This window comes from Ascaphus truei, unplaced genomic scaffold (genome assembly GCF_040206685.1).
Source record: "Ascaphus truei isolate aAscTru1 unplaced genomic scaffold, aAscTru1.hap1 HAP1_SCAFFOLD_234, whole genome shotgun sequence".
Taxonomy (NCBI): Eukaryota; Metazoa; Chordata; class Amphibia; order Anura; family Ascaphidae; genus Ascaphus; species Ascaphus truei.
The window spans coordinates 36,332-51,375 of NW_027455259.1; the positions used below are offsets into that span (position 1 = coordinate 36,332).

General features: G+C 41.2%; 20 non-coding genes and 16 pseudogenes across 20 annotated transcripts; all 36 read right to left on the minus strand.

The window, feature by feature from the left end:
• Window positions 1-244: 244 nt before the first annotated feature.
• Window positions 245-363, minus strand: LOC142477992 (5S ribosomal RNA). The gene has a single exon (XR_012792886.1). It is a non-coding gene; the product is annotated as a 5S ribosomal RNA (ribosomal RNA).
• Window positions 364-649: 286 nt separating this feature from the next.
• On the minus strand, window positions 650-768 carry LOC142478125 (5S ribosomal RNA; annotated as a pseudogene).
• Window positions 769-1,053: 285 nt separating this feature from the next.
• On the minus strand, window positions 1,054-1,172 carry LOC142478126 (5S ribosomal RNA; annotated as a pseudogene).
• A 286-nt stretch (window positions 1,173-1,458) lies between these two features.
• Window positions 1,459-1,577, minus strand: LOC142477993 (5S ribosomal RNA). Its single transcript, XR_012792887.1, has one exon. It is a non-coding gene; the product is annotated as a 5S ribosomal RNA (ribosomal RNA).
• Window positions 1,578-1,863: 286 nt separating this feature from the next.
• On the minus strand, window positions 1,864-1,982 carry LOC142478127 (5S ribosomal RNA; annotated as a pseudogene).
• A 285-nt stretch (window positions 1,983-2,267) lies between these two features.
• LOC142478128 (5S ribosomal RNA) lies at window positions 2,268-2,386 on the minus strand (annotated as a pseudogene).
• A 286-nt stretch (window positions 2,387-2,672) lies between these two features.
• Window positions 2,673-2,791, minus strand: LOC142478082 (5S ribosomal RNA). The gene has a single exon (XR_012792976.1). It is a non-coding gene; the product is annotated as a 5S ribosomal RNA (ribosomal RNA).
• Window positions 2,792-3,077: 286 nt separating this feature from the next.
• LOC142478258 (5S ribosomal RNA) lies at window positions 3,078-3,196 on the minus strand. The gene has a single exon (XR_012793027.1). It is a non-coding gene; the product is annotated as a 5S ribosomal RNA (ribosomal RNA).
• Window positions 3,197-3,482: 286 nt separating this feature from the next.
• On the minus strand, window positions 3,483-3,601 carry LOC142478259 (5S ribosomal RNA). The gene has a single exon (XR_012793028.1). It is a non-coding gene; the product is annotated as a 5S ribosomal RNA (ribosomal RNA).
• Window positions 3,602-3,887: 286 nt separating this feature from the next.
• Window positions 3,888-4,006, minus strand: LOC142477994 (5S ribosomal RNA). The gene has a single exon (XR_012792888.1). It is a non-coding gene; the product is annotated as a 5S ribosomal RNA (ribosomal RNA).
• A 286-nt stretch (window positions 4,007-4,292) lies between these two features.
• LOC142478208 (5S ribosomal RNA) lies at window positions 4,293-4,411 on the minus strand (annotated as a pseudogene).
• A 285-nt stretch (window positions 4,412-4,696) lies between these two features.
• On the minus strand, window positions 4,697-4,815 carry LOC142478209 (5S ribosomal RNA; annotated as a pseudogene).
• Window positions 4,816-5,101: 286 nt separating this feature from the next.
• LOC142478260 (5S ribosomal RNA) lies at window positions 5,102-5,220 on the minus strand. Its single transcript, XR_012793029.1, has one exon. It is a non-coding gene; the product is annotated as a 5S ribosomal RNA (ribosomal RNA).
• A 286-nt stretch (window positions 5,221-5,506) lies between these two features.
• Window positions 5,507-5,625, minus strand: LOC142477995 (5S ribosomal RNA). The gene has a single exon (XR_012792889.1). It is a non-coding gene; the product is annotated as a 5S ribosomal RNA (ribosomal RNA).
• Window positions 5,626-5,911: 286 nt separating this feature from the next.
• On the minus strand, window positions 5,912-6,030 carry LOC142478129 (5S ribosomal RNA; annotated as a pseudogene).
• Window positions 6,031-6,316: 286 nt separating this feature from the next.
• Window positions 6,317-6,435, minus strand: LOC142477996 (5S ribosomal RNA). Its single transcript, XR_012792890.1, has one exon. It is a non-coding gene; the product is annotated as a 5S ribosomal RNA (ribosomal RNA).
• A 286-nt stretch (window positions 6,436-6,721) lies between these two features.
• On the minus strand, window positions 6,722-6,840 carry LOC142478130 (5S ribosomal RNA; annotated as a pseudogene).
• Window positions 6,841-7,125: 285 nt separating this feature from the next.
• On the minus strand, window positions 7,126-7,244 carry LOC142477817 (5S ribosomal RNA). Its single transcript, XR_012792719.1, has one exon. It is a non-coding gene; the product is annotated as a 5S ribosomal RNA (ribosomal RNA).
• Window positions 7,245-7,530: 286 nt separating this feature from the next.
• Window positions 7,531-7,649, minus strand: LOC142477998 (5S ribosomal RNA). The gene has a single exon (XR_012792892.1). It is a non-coding gene; the product is annotated as a 5S ribosomal RNA (ribosomal RNA).
• Window positions 7,650-7,935: 286 nt separating this feature from the next.
• LOC142478131 (5S ribosomal RNA) lies at window positions 7,936-8,054 on the minus strand (annotated as a pseudogene).
• A 286-nt stretch (window positions 8,055-8,340) lies between these two features.
• Window positions 8,341-8,459, minus strand: LOC142477999 (5S ribosomal RNA). The gene has a single exon (XR_012792893.1). It is a non-coding gene; the product is annotated as a 5S ribosomal RNA (ribosomal RNA).
• Window positions 8,460-8,745: 286 nt separating this feature from the next.
• LOC142478132 (5S ribosomal RNA) lies at window positions 8,746-8,864 on the minus strand (annotated as a pseudogene).
• A 285-nt stretch (window positions 8,865-9,149) lies between these two features.
• LOC142478134 (5S ribosomal RNA) lies at window positions 9,150-9,268 on the minus strand (annotated as a pseudogene).
• A 286-nt stretch (window positions 9,269-9,554) lies between these two features.
• Window positions 9,555-9,673, minus strand: LOC142478000 (5S ribosomal RNA). Its single transcript, XR_012792894.1, has one exon. It is a non-coding gene; the product is annotated as a 5S ribosomal RNA (ribosomal RNA).
• A 286-nt stretch (window positions 9,674-9,959) lies between these two features.
• LOC142478135 (5S ribosomal RNA) lies at window positions 9,960-10,078 on the minus strand (annotated as a pseudogene).
• Window positions 10,079-10,363: 285 nt separating this feature from the next.
• LOC142477818 (5S ribosomal RNA) lies at window positions 10,364-10,482 on the minus strand. The gene has a single exon (XR_012792720.1). It is a non-coding gene; the product is annotated as a 5S ribosomal RNA (ribosomal RNA).
• A 286-nt stretch (window positions 10,483-10,768) lies between these two features.
• Window positions 10,769-10,887, minus strand: LOC142478001 (5S ribosomal RNA). Its single transcript, XR_012792895.1, has one exon. It is a non-coding gene; the product is annotated as a 5S ribosomal RNA (ribosomal RNA).
• Window positions 10,888-11,173: 286 nt separating this feature from the next.
• Window positions 11,174-11,292, minus strand: LOC142478136 (5S ribosomal RNA; annotated as a pseudogene).
• Window positions 11,293-11,578: 286 nt separating this feature from the next.
• LOC142478002 (5S ribosomal RNA) lies at window positions 11,579-11,697 on the minus strand. Its single transcript, XR_012792896.1, has one exon. It is a non-coding gene; the product is annotated as a 5S ribosomal RNA (ribosomal RNA).
• A 286-nt stretch (window positions 11,698-11,983) lies between these two features.
• LOC142478137 (5S ribosomal RNA) lies at window positions 11,984-12,102 on the minus strand (annotated as a pseudogene).
• A 285-nt stretch (window positions 12,103-12,387) lies between these two features.
• LOC142478138 (5S ribosomal RNA) lies at window positions 12,388-12,506 on the minus strand (annotated as a pseudogene).
• Window positions 12,507-13,182: 676 nt separating this feature from the next.
• LOC142477902 (5S ribosomal RNA) lies at window positions 13,183-13,301 on the minus strand. The gene has a single exon (XR_012792799.1). It is a non-coding gene; the product is annotated as a 5S ribosomal RNA (ribosomal RNA).
• Window positions 13,302-13,587: 286 nt separating this feature from the next.
• Window positions 13,588-13,706, minus strand: LOC142478139 (5S ribosomal RNA; annotated as a pseudogene).
• A 286-nt stretch (window positions 13,707-13,992) lies between these two features.
• On the minus strand, window positions 13,993-14,110 carry LOC142478050 (5S ribosomal RNA). The gene has a single exon (XR_012792943.1). It is a non-coding gene; the product is annotated as a 5S ribosomal RNA (ribosomal RNA).
• Window positions 14,111-14,396: 286 nt separating this feature from the next.
• Window positions 14,397-14,515, minus strand: LOC142478036 (5S ribosomal RNA). The gene has a single exon (XR_012792929.1). It is a non-coding gene; the product is annotated as a 5S ribosomal RNA (ribosomal RNA).
• Window positions 14,516-14,801: 286 nt separating this feature from the next.
• On the minus strand, window positions 14,802-14,920 carry LOC142477819 (5S ribosomal RNA). Its single transcript, XR_012792721.1, has one exon. It is a non-coding gene; the product is annotated as a 5S ribosomal RNA (ribosomal RNA).
• Window positions 14,921-15,044: the final 124 nt, after the last annotated feature.

Sequence of the window (15,044 nt, forward strand, 5' to 3'; positions counted from 1 at the left end):
GAGCCTATATCTTGCTCCATGCATACACAGAGACTGAGAAAATGACAGGTGCACTCAAATGTACTATAGACGGAATTCTTGATGTCAGAATTCTATTTTGGAAGGTTGCATTATGTTGAACTTTCAGAGGAAAAAACGATATATTTCTTTGCCACTGCGGGAAAAAAGTAGTAAAAAATGAAACATTTTCATTAGCTGCAAGGAATGCCATGTATATTTTCATTAGGGAAGCAAAAAATAAAAACACCCACAGCACCTGGTATTCCCAGGCAGTCTCCCAACCCAGTACTAATCAAGCCTCACCCTGCTTAGCTTCCGAGATCTGACAGGATCGGGCGCTTTCAAGGTAGTATGGCCGTAGGTGGAGATTGCTGTCTCATGATATCCTCTCATTCTTAAATCCATGAGCCTATATCTTGCTCCATGCATACACAGAGACTGAGAAAATGACAGGTGCACTCAAATGTACTATAGACGGAATTCTTGATGTCAGAATTCTATTTTGGAAGGTTGCATTGTGTTGAACTTTCTGAGGAAAAAACGATATATTTCTTTGCCACTGCGGGAAAAAAGTAGTAAAAAATGAAACATTTTCATTTGCTGCAAGGAATGCCATGTATATTTTCATTAGGGAAGCGAAAAATAAAAACACCCACAGCACCTGGTATTCCCAGGCAGTCTCCCAACCCAGTACTAATCAAGCCTCACGCTGCTTAGCTTCCGAGATCTGACAGGATCGGGCGCTTTCAAGGTAGTATGGCCGTAGGTGGAGATTGCTGTCTCATGATATCCTCTCATTCTTAAATCCATGAGCCTATATCTTGCTCCATGCATACACAGAAACTGAGAAAATGACAGGTGCACTCAAATGTACTATAGACGGAATTCTTGATGTCAGAATTCTATTTGGAAGGTTGCATTGTGTTGAACTTTCTGAGGAAAAAACGATATATTTCTTTGCCACTGCGGGAAAAAAGTAGTAAAAAATGAAACATTTTCATTTGCTGCAAGGAATGCCATGTATATTTTCATTAGGGAAGCGAAAAATAAAAACACCCACAGCACCTGGTATTCCCAGGCAGTCTCCCAACCCAGTACTAATCAAGCCTCACGCTGCTTAGCTTCCGAGATCTGACAGGATCGGGCGCTTTCAAGGTAGTATGGCCGTAGGTGGAGATTGCTGTCTCATGATATCCTCTCATTCTTAAATCCATGAGCCTATATCTTGCTCCATGCATACACAGAGACTGAGAAAATGACAGGTGCACTCAAATGTACTATAGACGGAATTCTTGATGTCAGAATTCTATTTTGGAAGGTTGCATTATGTTGAACTTTCAGAGGAAAAAACGATATATTTCTTTGCCACTGCGGGAAAAAAGTAGTAAAAAATGAAACATTTTCATTAGCTGCAAGGAATGCCATGTATATTTTCATTAGGGAAGCAAAAAATAAAAACACCCACAGCACCTGGTATTCCCAGGCAGTCTCCCAACCCAGTACTAATCAAGCCTCACCCTGCTTAGCTTCCGAGATCTGACAGGATCGGGCGCTTTCAAGGTAGTATGGCCGTAGGTGGAGATTGCTGTCTCATGATATCCTCTCATTCTTAAATCCATGAGCCTATATCTTGCTCCATGCATACACAGAGACTGAGAAAATGACAGGTGCACTCAAATGTACTATAGACGGAATTCTTGATGTCAGAATTCTATTTTGGAAGGTTGCATTGTGTTGAACTTTCTGAGGAAAAAACGATATATTTCTTTGCCACTGCGGGAAAAAAGTAGTAAAAAATGAAACATTTTCATTTGCTGCAAGGAATGCCATGTATATTTTCATTAGGGAAGCGAAAAATAAAAACACCCACAGCACCTGGTATTCCCAGGCAGTCTCCCAACCCAGTACTAATCAAGCCTCACGCTGCTTAGCTTCCGAGATCTGACAGGATCGGGCGCTTTCAAGGTAGTATGGCCGTAGGTGGAGATTGCTGTCTCATGATATCCTCTCATTCTTAAATCCATGAGCCTATATCTTGCTCCATGCATACACAGAGACTGAGAAAATGACAGGTGCACTCAAATGTACTATAGACGGAATTCTTGATGTCAGAATTCTATTTGGAAGGTTGCATTGTGTTGAACTTTCTGAGGAAAAAACGATATATTTCTTTGCCACTGCGGGAAAAAAGTAGTAAAAAATGAAACATTTTCATTTGCTGCAAGGAATGCCATGTATATTTTCATTAGGGAAGCGAAAAATAAAAACACCCACAGCACCTGGTATTCCCAGGCAGTCTCCCAACCCAGTACTAATCAAGCCTCACGCTGCTTAGCTTCCGAGATCTGACAGGATCGGGCGCTTTCAAGGTAGTATGGCCGTAGGTGGAGATTGCTGTCTCATGATATCCTCTCATTCTTAAATCCATGAGCCTATATCTTGCTCCATGCATACACAGAGACTGAGAAAATGACAGGTGCACTCAAATGTACTATAGACGGAATTCTCGATGTCAGAATTCTATTTTGGATGGTTGCATTGTGTTGAACTTTCTGAGGAAAAAACGATATATTTCTTTGCCACTGCGGGAAAAAAGTAGTAAAAAATGAAACATTTTCATTAGCTGCAAGGAATGCCATGTATATTTTCATTAGGGAAGCAAAAAATAAAAACACCCACAGCACCTGGTATTCCCAGGCAGTCTCCCAACCCAGTACTAATCAAGCCTCACCCTGCTTAGCTTCCGAGATGTGACGGGATCGGGCGCTTTCAAGGTAGTATGGCCGTAGGTGGAGATTGCTGTCTCATGATATCCTCTCATTCTTAAATCCATGAGCCTATATCTTGCTCCATGCATACACAGAGACTGAGAAAAAGACAGGTGCACTCAAATGTACTATAGACGGAATTCTTGATGTCAGAATTCTATTTTGGAAGGTTGCATTGTGTTGAACTTTCTGAGGAAAAAACGATATATTTCTTTGCCACTGCAGGAAAAAAGTAGTAAAAAATGAAACATTTTCATTAGCTGCAAGGAATGCCATGTATATTTTCATTATGGAAGCGAAAAATAAAAACACCCACAGCACCTGGTATTCCCAGGCAGTCTCCCAACCCAGTACTAATCAAGCCTCACCCTGCTTAGCTTCCGAGATCTGACGGGATCGGGCGCTTTCAAGGTAGTATGGCCGTAGGTGGAGATTGCTGTCTCATGATATCCTCTCATTCTTAAATCCATGAGCCTATATCTTGCTCCATGCATACACAGAGACTGAGAAAATGACAGGTGTACTCAAATGTACTATAGACGGAATTCTTGATGTCAGAATTCTATTTTGGAAGGTTGCATTGTGTTGAACTTTCTGAGGAAAAAACGATATATTTCTTTGCCACTGCGGGAAAAAAGTAGTAAAAAATGAAACATTTTCATTTGCTGCAAGGAATGCCATGTATATTTTCATTAGGGAAGCGAAAAATAAAAACACCCACAGCACCTGGTATTCCCAGGCAGTCTCCCAACCCAGTACTAATCAAGCCTCACCCTGCTTAGCTTCCGAGATCTGACGGGATCGGGCGCTTTCAAGGTAGTATGGCCGTAGGTGGAGATTGCTGTCTCATGATATCCTCTCATTCTTAAATCCATGAGCCTATATCTTGCTCCATGCATACACAGAGACTGAGAAAATGACAGGTGCACTCAAATGTACTATAGACGGAATTCTTGATGTCAGAATTCTATTTTGGAAGGTTGCATTATGTTGAACTTTCAGAGGAAAAAACGATATATTTCTTTGCCACTGCGGGAAAAAAGTAGTAAAAAATGAAACATTTTCATTAGCTGCAAGGAATGCCATGTATATTTTCATTAGGGAAGCGAAAAATAAAAACACCCACAGCACCTGGTATTCCCAGGCAGTCTCCCAACCCAGTACTAATCAAGCCTCACCCTGCTTAGCTTCCGAGATCTGACAGGATCGGGCGCTTTCAAGGTAGTATGGCCGTAGGTGGAGATTGCTGTCTCATGATATCCTCTCATTCTTAAATCCATGAGCCTATATCTTGCTCCATGCATACACAGAGACTGAGAAAATGACAGGTGCACTCAAATGTACTATAGACGGAATTCTTGATGTCAGAATTCTATTTTGGAAGGTTGCATTGTGTTGAACTTTCTGAGGAAAAAACGATATATTTCTTTGCCACTGCGGGAAAAAAGTAGTAAAAAATGAAACATTTTCATTTGCTGCAAGGAATGCCATGTATATTTTCATTAGGGAAGCGAAAAATAAAAACACCCACAGCACCTGGTATTCCCAGGCAGTCTCCAAACCCAGTACTAATCAAGCCTCACGCTGCTTAGCTTCCGAGATCTGACAGGATCGGGCGCTTTCAAGGTAGTATGGCCGTAGGTGGAGATTGCTGTCTCATGATATCCTCTCATTCTTAAATCCATGAGCCTATATCTTGCTCCATGCATACACAGAGACTGAGAAAATGACAGGTGCACTCAAATGTACTATAGACGGAATTCTTGATGTCAGAATTCTATTTGGAAGGTTGCATTGTGTTGAACTTTCTGAGGAAAAAACGATATATTTCTTTGCCACTGCGGGAAAAAAGTAGTAAAAAATGAAACATTTTCATTTGCTGCAAGGAATGCCATGTATATTTTCATTAGGGAAGCGAAAAATAAAAACACCCACAGCACCTGGTATTCCCAGGCAGTCTCCCAACCCAGTACAAATCAAGCCTCACGCTGCTTAGCTTCCGAGATCTGACAGGATCGGGCGCTTTCAAGGTAGTATGGCCGTAGGTGGAGATTGCTGTCTCATGATATCCTCTCATTCTTAAATCCATGAGCCTATATCTTGCTCCATGCATACACAGAGACTGAGAAAATGACAGGTGCACTCAAATGTACTATAGACGGAATTCTTGATGTCAGAATTCTATTTTGGAAGGTTGCATTGTGTTGAACTTTCTGAGGAAAAAACGATATATTTCTTTGCCACTGCGGGAAAAAAGTAGTAAAAAATGAAACATTTTCATTTGCTGCAAGGAATGCCATGTATATTTTCATTAGGGAAGCGAAAAATAAAAACACCCACAGCACCTGGTATTCCCAGGCAGTCTCCCAACCCAGTACTAATCAAGCCTCACCCTGCTTAGCTTCCGAGATCTGACGGGATCGGGCGCTTTCAAGGTAGTATGGCCGTAGGTGGAGATTGCTGTCTCATGATATCCTCTCATTCTTAAATCCATGAGCCTATATCTTGCTCCATGCATACACAGAGACTGAGAAAATGACAGGTGCACTCAAATGTACTATAGACGGAATTCTTGATGTCAGAATTCTATTTTGGAAGGTTGCATTATGTTGAACTTTCAGAGGAAAAAACGATATATTTCTTTGCCACTGCGGGAAAAAAGTAGTAAAAAATGAAACATTTTCATTAGCTGCAAGGAATGCCATGTATATTTTCATTAGGGAAGCAAAAAATAAAAACACCCACAGCACCTGGTATTCCCAGGCAGTCTCCCAACCCAGTACTAATCAAGCCTCACCCTGCTTAGCTTCCGAGATCTGACAGGATCGGGCGCTTTCAAGGTAGTATGGCCGTAGGTGGAGATTGCTGTCTCATGATATCCTCTCATTCTTAAATCCATGAGCCTATATCTTGCTCCATGCATACACAGAGACTGAGAAAATGACAGGTGCACTCAAATGTACTATAGACGGAATTCTTGATGTCAGAATTCTATTTTGGAAGGTTGCATTGTGTTGAACTTTCTGAGGAAAAAACGATATATTTCTTTGCCACTGCGGGAAAAAAGTAGTAAAAAATGAAACATTTTCATTTGCTGCAAGGAATGCCATGTATATTTTCATTAGGGAAGCGAAAAATAAAAACACCCACAGCACCTGGTATTCCCAGGCAGTCTCCCAACCCAGTACTAATCAAGCCTCACGCTGCTTAGCTTCCGAGATCTGACAGGATCGGGCGCTTTCAAGGTAGTATGGCCGTAGGTGGAGATTGCTGTCTCATGATATCCTCTCATTCTTAAATCCATGAGCCTATATCTTGCTCCATGCATACACAGAGACTGAGAAAATGACAGGTGCACTCAAATGTACTATAGACGGAATTCTTGATGTCAGAATTCTATTTTGGAAGGTTGCATTATGTTGAACTTTCAGAGGAAAAAACGATATATTTCTTTGCCACTGCGGGAAAAAAGTAGTAAAAAATGAAACATTTTCATTAGCTGCAAGGAATGCCATGTATATTTTCATTAGGGAAGCAAAAAATAAAAACACCCACAGCACCTGGTATTCCCAGGCAGTCTCCCAACCCAGTACTAATCAAGCCTCACCCTGCTTAGCTTCCGAGATCTGACAGGATCGGGCGCTTTCAAGGTAGTATGGCCGTAGGTGGAGATTGCTGTCTCATGATATCCTCTCATTCTTAAATCCATGAGCCTATATCTTGCTCCATGCATACACAGAGACTGAGAAAATGACAGGTGCACTCAAATGTACTATAGACGGAATTCTTGATGTCAGAATTCTATTTTGGAAGGTTGCATTGTGTTGAACTTTCTGAGGAAAAAACGATATATTTCTTTGCCACTGCGGGAAAAAAGTAGTAAAAAATGAAACATTTTCATTTGCTGCAAGGAATGCCATGTATATTTTCATTAGGGAAGCGAAAAATAAAAACACCCACAGCACCTGGTATTCCCAGGCAGTCTCCCAACCCAGTACTAATCAAGCCTCACGCTGCTTAGCTTCCGAGATCTGACAGGATCGGGCGCTTTCAAGGTAGTATGGCCGTAGGTGGAGATTGCTGTCTCATGATATCCTCTCATTCTTAAATCCATGAGCCTATATCTTGCTCCATGCATACACAGAGACTGAGAAAATGACAGGTGCACTCAAATGTACTATAGACGGAATTCTTGATGTCAGAATTCTATTTGGAAGGTTGCATTGTGTTGAACTTTCTGAGGAAAAAACGATATATTTCTTTGCCACTGCGGGAAAAAAGTAGTAAAAAATGAAACATTTTCATTTGCTGCAAGGAATGCCATGTATATTTTCATTAGGGAAGCGAAAAATAAAAACACCCACAGCACCTGGTATTCCCAGGCAGTCTCCCAACCCAGTACTAATCAAGCCTCACCCTGCTTAGCTTCCGAGATCTGACGGGATCGGGCGCTTTCAAGGTAGTATGGCCGTAGGTGGAGATTGCTGTCTCATGATATCCTCTCATTCTTAAATCCATGAGCCTATATCTTGCTCCATGCATACACAGAGACTGAGAAAATGACAGGTGCACTCAAATGTACTATAGACGGAATTCTTGATGTCAGAATTCTATTTTGGAAGGTTGCATTATGTTGAACTTTCAGAGGAAAAAACGATATATTTCTTTGCCACTGCGGGAAAAAAGTAGTAAAAAATGAAACATTTTCATTAGCTGCAAGGAATGCCATGTATATTTTCATTAGGGAAGCAAAAAATAAAAACACCCACAGCACCTGGTATTCCCAGGCAGTCTCCCAACCCAGTACTAATCAAGCCTCACCCTGCTTAGCTTCCGAGATCTGACAGGATCGGGCGCTTTCAAGGTAGTATGGCCGTAGGTGGAGATTGCTGTCTCATGATATCCTCTCATTCTTAAATCCATGAGCCTATATCTTGCTCCATGCATACACAGAGACTGAGAAAATGACAGGTGCACTCAAATGTACTATAGACGGAATTCTTGATGTCAGAATTCTATTTTGGAAGGTTGCATTGTGTTGAACTTTCTGAGGAAAAAACGATATATTTCTTTGCCACTGCGGGAAAAAAGTAGTAAAAAATGAAACATTTTCATTTGCTGCAAGGAATGCCATGTATATTTTCATTAGGGAAGCGAAAAATAAAAACACCCACAGCACCTGGTATTCCCAGGCAGTCTCCCAACCCAGTACTAATCAAGCCTCACGCTGCTTAGCTTCCGAGATCTGACAGGATCGGGCGCTTTCAAGGTAGTATGGCCGTAGGTGGAGATTGCTGTCTCATGATATCCTCTCATTCTTAAATCCATGAGCCTATATCTTGCTCCATGCATACACAGAGACTGAGAAAATGACAGGTGCACTCAAATGTACTATAGACGGAATTCTTGATGTCAGAATTCTATTTTGGAAGGTTGCATTATGTTGAACTTTCAGAGGAAAAAACGATATATTTCTTTGCCACTGCGGGAAAAAAGTAGTAAAAAATGAAACATTTTCATTAGCTGCAAGGAATGCCATGTATATTTTCATTAGGGAAGCAAAAAATAAAAACACCCACAGCACCTGGTATTCCCAGGCAGTCTCCCAACCCAGTACTAATCAAGCCTCACCCTGCTTAGCTTCCGAGATCTGACAGGATCGGGCGCTTTCAAGGTAGTATGGCCGTAGGTGGAGATTGCTGTCTCATGATATCCTCTCATTCTTAAATCCATGAGCCTATATCTTGCTCCATGCATACACAGAGACTGAGAAAATGACAGGTGCACTCAAATGTACTATAGACGGAATTCTTGATGTCAGAATTCTATTTTGGAAGGTTGCATTGTGTTGAACTTTCTGAGGAAAAAACGATATATTTCTTTGCCACTGCGGGAAAAAAGTAGTAAAAAATGAAACATTTTCATTTGCTGCAAGGAATGCCATGTATATTTTCATTAGGGAAGCGAAAAATAAAAACACCCACAGCACCTGGTATTCCCAGGCAGTCTCCCAACCCAGTACTAATCAAGCCTCACGCTGCTTAGCTTCCGAGATCTGACAGGATCGGGCGCTTTCAAGGTAGTATGGCCGTAGGTGGAGATTGCTGTCTCATGATATCCTCTCATTCTTAAATCCATGAGCCTATATCTTGCTCCATGCATACACAGAGACTGAGAAAATGACAGGTGCACTCAAATGTACTATAGACGGAATTCTTGATGTCAGAATTCTATTTGGAAGGTTGCATTGTGTTGAACTTTCTGAGGAAAAAACGATATATTTCTTTGCCACTGCGGGAAAAAAGTAGTAAAAAATGAAACATTTTCATTTGCTGCAAGGAATGCCATGTATATTTTCATTAGGGAAGCGAAAAATAAAAACACCCACAGCACCTGGTATTCCCAGGCAGTCTCCCAACCCAGTACTAATCAAGCCTCACGCTGCTTAGCTTCCGAGATCTGACAGGATCGGGCGCTTTCAAGGTAGTATGGCCGTAGGTGGAGATTGCTGTCTCATGATATCCTCTCATTCTTAAATCCATGAGCCTATATCTTGCTCCATGCATACACAGAGACTGAGAAAATGACAGGTGCACTCAAATGTACTATAGACGGAATTCTTGATGTCAGAATTCTATTTTGGAAGGTTGCATTATGTTGAACTTTCAGAGGAAAAAACGATATATTTCTTTGCCACTGCGGGAAAAAAGTAGTAAAAAATGAAACATTTTCATTAGCTGCAAGGAATGCCATGTATATTTTCATTAGGGAAGCAAAAAATAAAAACACCCACAGCACCTGGTATTCCCAGGCAGTCTCCCAACCCAGTACTAATCAAGCCTCACCCTGCTTAGCTTCCGAGATCTGACAGGATCGGGCGCTTTCAAGGTAGTATGGCCGTAGGTGGAGATTGCTGTCTCATGATATCCTCTCATTCTTAAATCCATGAGCCTATATCTTGCTCCATGCATACACAGAGACTGAGAAAATGACAGGTGCACTCAAATGTACTATAGACGGAATTCTTGATGTCAGAATTCTATTTTGGAAGGTTGCATTGTGTTGAACTTTCTGAGGAAAAAACGATATATTTCTTTGCCACTGCGGGAAAAAAGTAGTAAAAAATGAAACATTTTCATTTGCTGCAAGGAATGCCATGTATATTTTCATTAGGGAAGCGAAAAATAAAAACACCCACAGCACCTGGTATTCCCAGGCAGTCTCCCAACCCAGTACTAATCAAGCCTCACGCTGCTTAGCTTCCGAGATCTGACAGGATCGGGCGCTTTCAAGGTAGTATGGCCGTAGGTGGAGATTGCTGTCTCATGATATCCTCTCATTCTTAAATCCATGAGCCTATATCTTGCTCCATGCATACACAGAGACTGAGAAAATGACAGGTGCACTCAAATGTACTATAGACGGAATTCTTGATGTCAGAATTCTATTTGGAAGGTTGCATTGTGTTGAACTTTCTGAGGAAAAAACGATATATTTCTTTGCCACTGCGGGAAAAAAGTAGTAAAAAATGAAACATTTTCATTTGCTGCAAGGAATGCCATGTATATTTTCATTAGGGAAGCGAAAAATAAAAACACCCACAGCACCTGGTATTCCCAGGCAGTCTCCCAACCCAGTACTAATCAAGCCTCACCCTGCTTAGCTTCCGAGATCTGACGGGATCGGGCGCTTTCAAGGTAGTATGGCCGTAGGTGGAGATTGCTGTCTCATGATATCCTCTCATTCTTAAATCCATGAGCCTATATCTTGCTCCATGCATACACAGAGACTGAGAAAATGACAGGTGCACTCAAATGTACTATAGACGGAATTCTTGATGTCAGAATTCTATTTTGGAAGGTTGCATTATGTTGAACTTTCAGAGGAAAAAACGATATATTTCTTTGCCACTGCGGGAAAAAAGTAGTAAAAAATGAAACATTTTCATTAGCTGCAAGGAATGCCATGTATATTTTCATTAGGGAAGCAAAAAATAAAAACACCCACAGCACCTGGTATTCCCAGGCAGTCTCCCAACCCAGTACTAATCAAGCCTCACCCTGCTTAGCTTCCGAGATCTGACAGGATCGGGCGCTTTCAAGGTAGTATGGCCGTAGGTGGAGATTGCTGTCTCATGATATCCTCTCATTCTTAAATCCATGAGCCTATATCTTGCTCCATGCATACACAGAGACTGAGAAAATGACAGGTGCACTCAAATGTACTATAGACGGAATTCTTGATGTCAGAATTCTATTTTGGAAGGTTGCATTGTGTTGAACTTTCTGAGGAAAAAACGATATATTTCTTTGCCACTGCGGGAAAAAAGTAGTAAAAAATGAAACATTTTCATTTGCTGCAAGGAATGCCATGTATATTTTCATTAGGGAAGCGAAAAATAAAAACACCCACAGCACCTGGTATTCCCAGGCAGTCTCCCAACCCAGTACTAATCAAGCCTCACGCTGCTTAGCTTCCGAGATCTGACAGGATCGGGCGCTTTCAAGGTAGTATGGCCGTAGGTGGAGATTGCTGTCTCATGATATCCTCTCATTCTTAAATCCATGAGCCTATATCTTGCTCCATGCATACACAGAGACTGAGAAAATGACAGGTGCACTCAAATGTACTATAGACGGAATTCTTGATGTCAGAATTCTATTTTGGAAGGTTGCATTATGTTGAACTTTCAGAGGAAAAAACGATATATTTCTTTGCCACTGCGGGAAAAAAGTAGTAAAAAATGAAACATTTTCATTAGCTGCAAGGAATGCCATGTATATTTTCATTAGGGAAGCAAAAAATAAAAACACCCACAGCACCTGGTATTCCCAGGCAGTCTCCCAACCCAGTACTAATCAAGCCTCACCCTGCTTAGCTTCCGAGATCTGACAGGATCGGGCGCTTTCAAGGTAGTATGGCCGTAGGTGGAGATTGCTGTCTCATGATATCCTCTCATTCTTAAATCCATGAGCCTATATCTTGCTCCATGCATACACAGAGACTGAGAAAATGACAGGTGCACTCAAATGTACTATAGACGGAATTCTTGATGTCAGAATTCTATTTTGGAAGGTTGCATTGTGTTGAACTTTCTGAGGAAAAAACGATATATTTCTTTGCCACTGCGGGAAAAAAGTAGTAAAAAATGAAACATTTTCATTTGCTGCAAGGAATGCCATGTATATTTTCATTAGGGAAGCGAAAAATAAAAACACCCACAGCACCTGGTATTCCCAGGCAGTCTCCCAACCCAGTACTAATCAAGCCTCACGCTGCTTAGCTTCCGAGATCTGACAGGATCGGGCGCTTTCAAGGTAGTATGGCCGTAGGTGGAGATTGCTGTCTCATGATATCCTCTCATTCTTAAATCCATGAGCCTATATCTTGCTCCATGCATACACAGAGACTGAGAAAATGACAGGTGCACTCAAATGTACTATAGACGGAATTCTTGATGTCAGAATTCTATTTGGAAGGTTGCATTGTGTTGAACTTTCTGAGGAAAAAACGATATATTTCTTTGCCACTGCGGGAAAAAAGTAGTAAAAAATGAAACATTTTCATTTGCTGCAAGGAATGCCATGTATATTTTCATTAGGGAAGCGAAAAATAAAAACACCCACAGCACCTGGTATTCCCAGGCAGTCTCCCAACCCAGTACTAATCAAGCCTCACGCTGCTTAGCTTCCGAGATCTGACAGGATCGGGCGCTTTCAAGGTAGTATGGCCGTAGGTGGAGATTGCTGTCTCATGATATCCTCTCATTCTTAAATCCATGAGCCTATATCTTGCTCCATGCATACACAGAGACTGAGAAAATGACAGGTGCACTCAAATGTACTATAGACGGAATTCTTGATGTCAGAATTCTATTTTGGAAGGTTGCATTGTGTTGAACTTTCTGAGGAAAAAACGATATATTTCTTTGCCACTGCGGGAAAAAAGTAGTAAAAAATTTCAGAGGTGCCTATATTCAACCTCCTCCTGTTTGGATTTGAACTCACTATCTCTTCCAAGTATCAGCTTGAACACTGCACACCCCAACTCTGTGAGCCACAAGCTCACCATATAACATGCTGAGTGTTCTGAGGCCTGTATGATATATTTCTAAATGACATGGGAGGCATAAGTGTATTATTGTGACCGTTAAAAAAATACATTCTTGAAGAATTACCTTAAATTGGGAAATTAAATCAGAGACTGAGAAAATGACAGGTGCACTCAAATGTACTATAGACGGAATTCTTGATGTCAGAATTCTATATTGGAAGGTTGCATTGTGTTGAACTTTCAGAGGAAAAAACGATATATTTCTTTGCCACTACGGGCAAAAAGTAGCAAGAAATTAAACATTTTCATTTGCTGCGAGGAATGCCATGTATATTTTCATTAGGGAAGCAAAAAATAAAAACCCCTACAGCACCTGGTATTCCCAGGCAGTCTCCCAACCCAGTACTAATCAAGCCTCACCCTGCTTAGCTTCCGAGATCTGACGGGATCGGGCGCTTTCAAGGTAGTATGGCCGTAGGTGGAGATTGCTGTCTCATGATATCCTCTCATTCTTAAATCCATGAGCCTATATCTTGCTCCATGCATACACAGAGACTGAGAAAATGACAGGTGCACTCAAATGTACTATAGACGGAATTCTTGATGTCAGAATTCTATTTTGGAAGGTTGCATTGTGTTGAACTTTCTGAGGAAAAAACGATATATTTCTTTGCCACTGCGGGAAAAAAGTAGTAAAAAATGAAACATTTTCATTTGCTGCAAGGAATGCCATGTATATTTTCATTAGGGAAGCGAAAAATAAAAACACCCACAGCACCTGGTATTCCCAGGCAGTCTCCCAACCCAGTACTAATCAAGCCTCACGCTGCTTAGCTTCCGAGATCTGACAGGATCGGGCGCTTTCAAGGTAGTATGGCCGTAGGTGGAGATTGCTGTCTCATGATATCCTCTCATTCTTAAATCCATGAGCCTATATCTTGCTCCATGCATACACAGAGACTGAGAAAATGACAGGTGCACTCAAATGTACTATAGACGAAATTCTTGATGTCAGAATTCTATTTTGGAAGGTTGCATTATGTTGAACTTTCAGAGGAAAAAACGATATATTTCTTTGCCACTGCGGGAAAAAAGTAGTAAAAAATGAAACATTTTCATTAGCTGCAAGGAATGCCATGTATATTTTCATTAGGGAAGCAAAAAATAAAAACACCCACAGCACCTGGTATTCCCAGGCAGTCTCCCAACCAGTACTAATCAAGCCTCACCCTGCTTAGCTTCCGAGATCTGACGGGATCGGGCGCTTTCAAGGTAGTATGGCCGTAGGTGGAGATTGCTGTCTCATGATATCCTCTCATTCTTAAATCCATGAGCCTATATCTTGCTCCATGCATACACATAGACTGAGAAAATGACAGGTGCACTCAAATGTACTATAGACGGAATTCTTGATGTCAGAATTCTATTTTGGAAGGTTGCATTGTGTTGAACTTTCTGAGGAAAAAACGATATATTTCTTTGCCACTGCGGGAAAAAAGTAGTAAAAAATGAAACATTTTCATTTGCTGCAAGGAATGCCATGTATATTTTCATTAGGGAAGCGAAAAATAAAAACACCCACAGCACCTGGTATTCCCAGGCAGTCTCCCAACCCAGTACTAATCAAGCCTCACGCTGCTTAGCTTCCGAGATCTGACGGGATCGGGCGCTTTCAAGGTAGTATGGCCGTAGGTGGAGATTGCTGTCTCATGATATCCTCTCATTCTTAAATCCATGAGCCTATATCTTGCTCCATGCATACACATAGACTGAGAAAATGACAGGTGCACTCAAATGTACTATAGACGGAATTCTTGATGTCAGAATTCTATTTTGGAAGGTTGCATTGTGTTGAACTTTTTGAGGAAAAAACGATATATTTCTTTGCCACTGCGGGAAAAAAGTAGTAAAAAATGAAACATTTTCATTAGCTGCAAGGAATGCCATGTATATTTTCAATAGGGAAGCAAAAAATAAAAACACCCACAGCACCTGGTATTCCCAGGCAGTCTCCCAACCCAGTACTAATCAAGCCTCACCCTGCTTAGCTTCCGAGATCTGACGGGATCGGGCGCTTTCAAGGTAGTATGGCCGTAGGTGGAGATTGTTGTCTCATGATATCCTCTCATTCTTAAATCCATGAGCCTATATCTTGCTCCATGCATACACAGAGACTGAGAAAATGACAGGTGCACTCAAATGTACTATAGACGGAATTCTTGA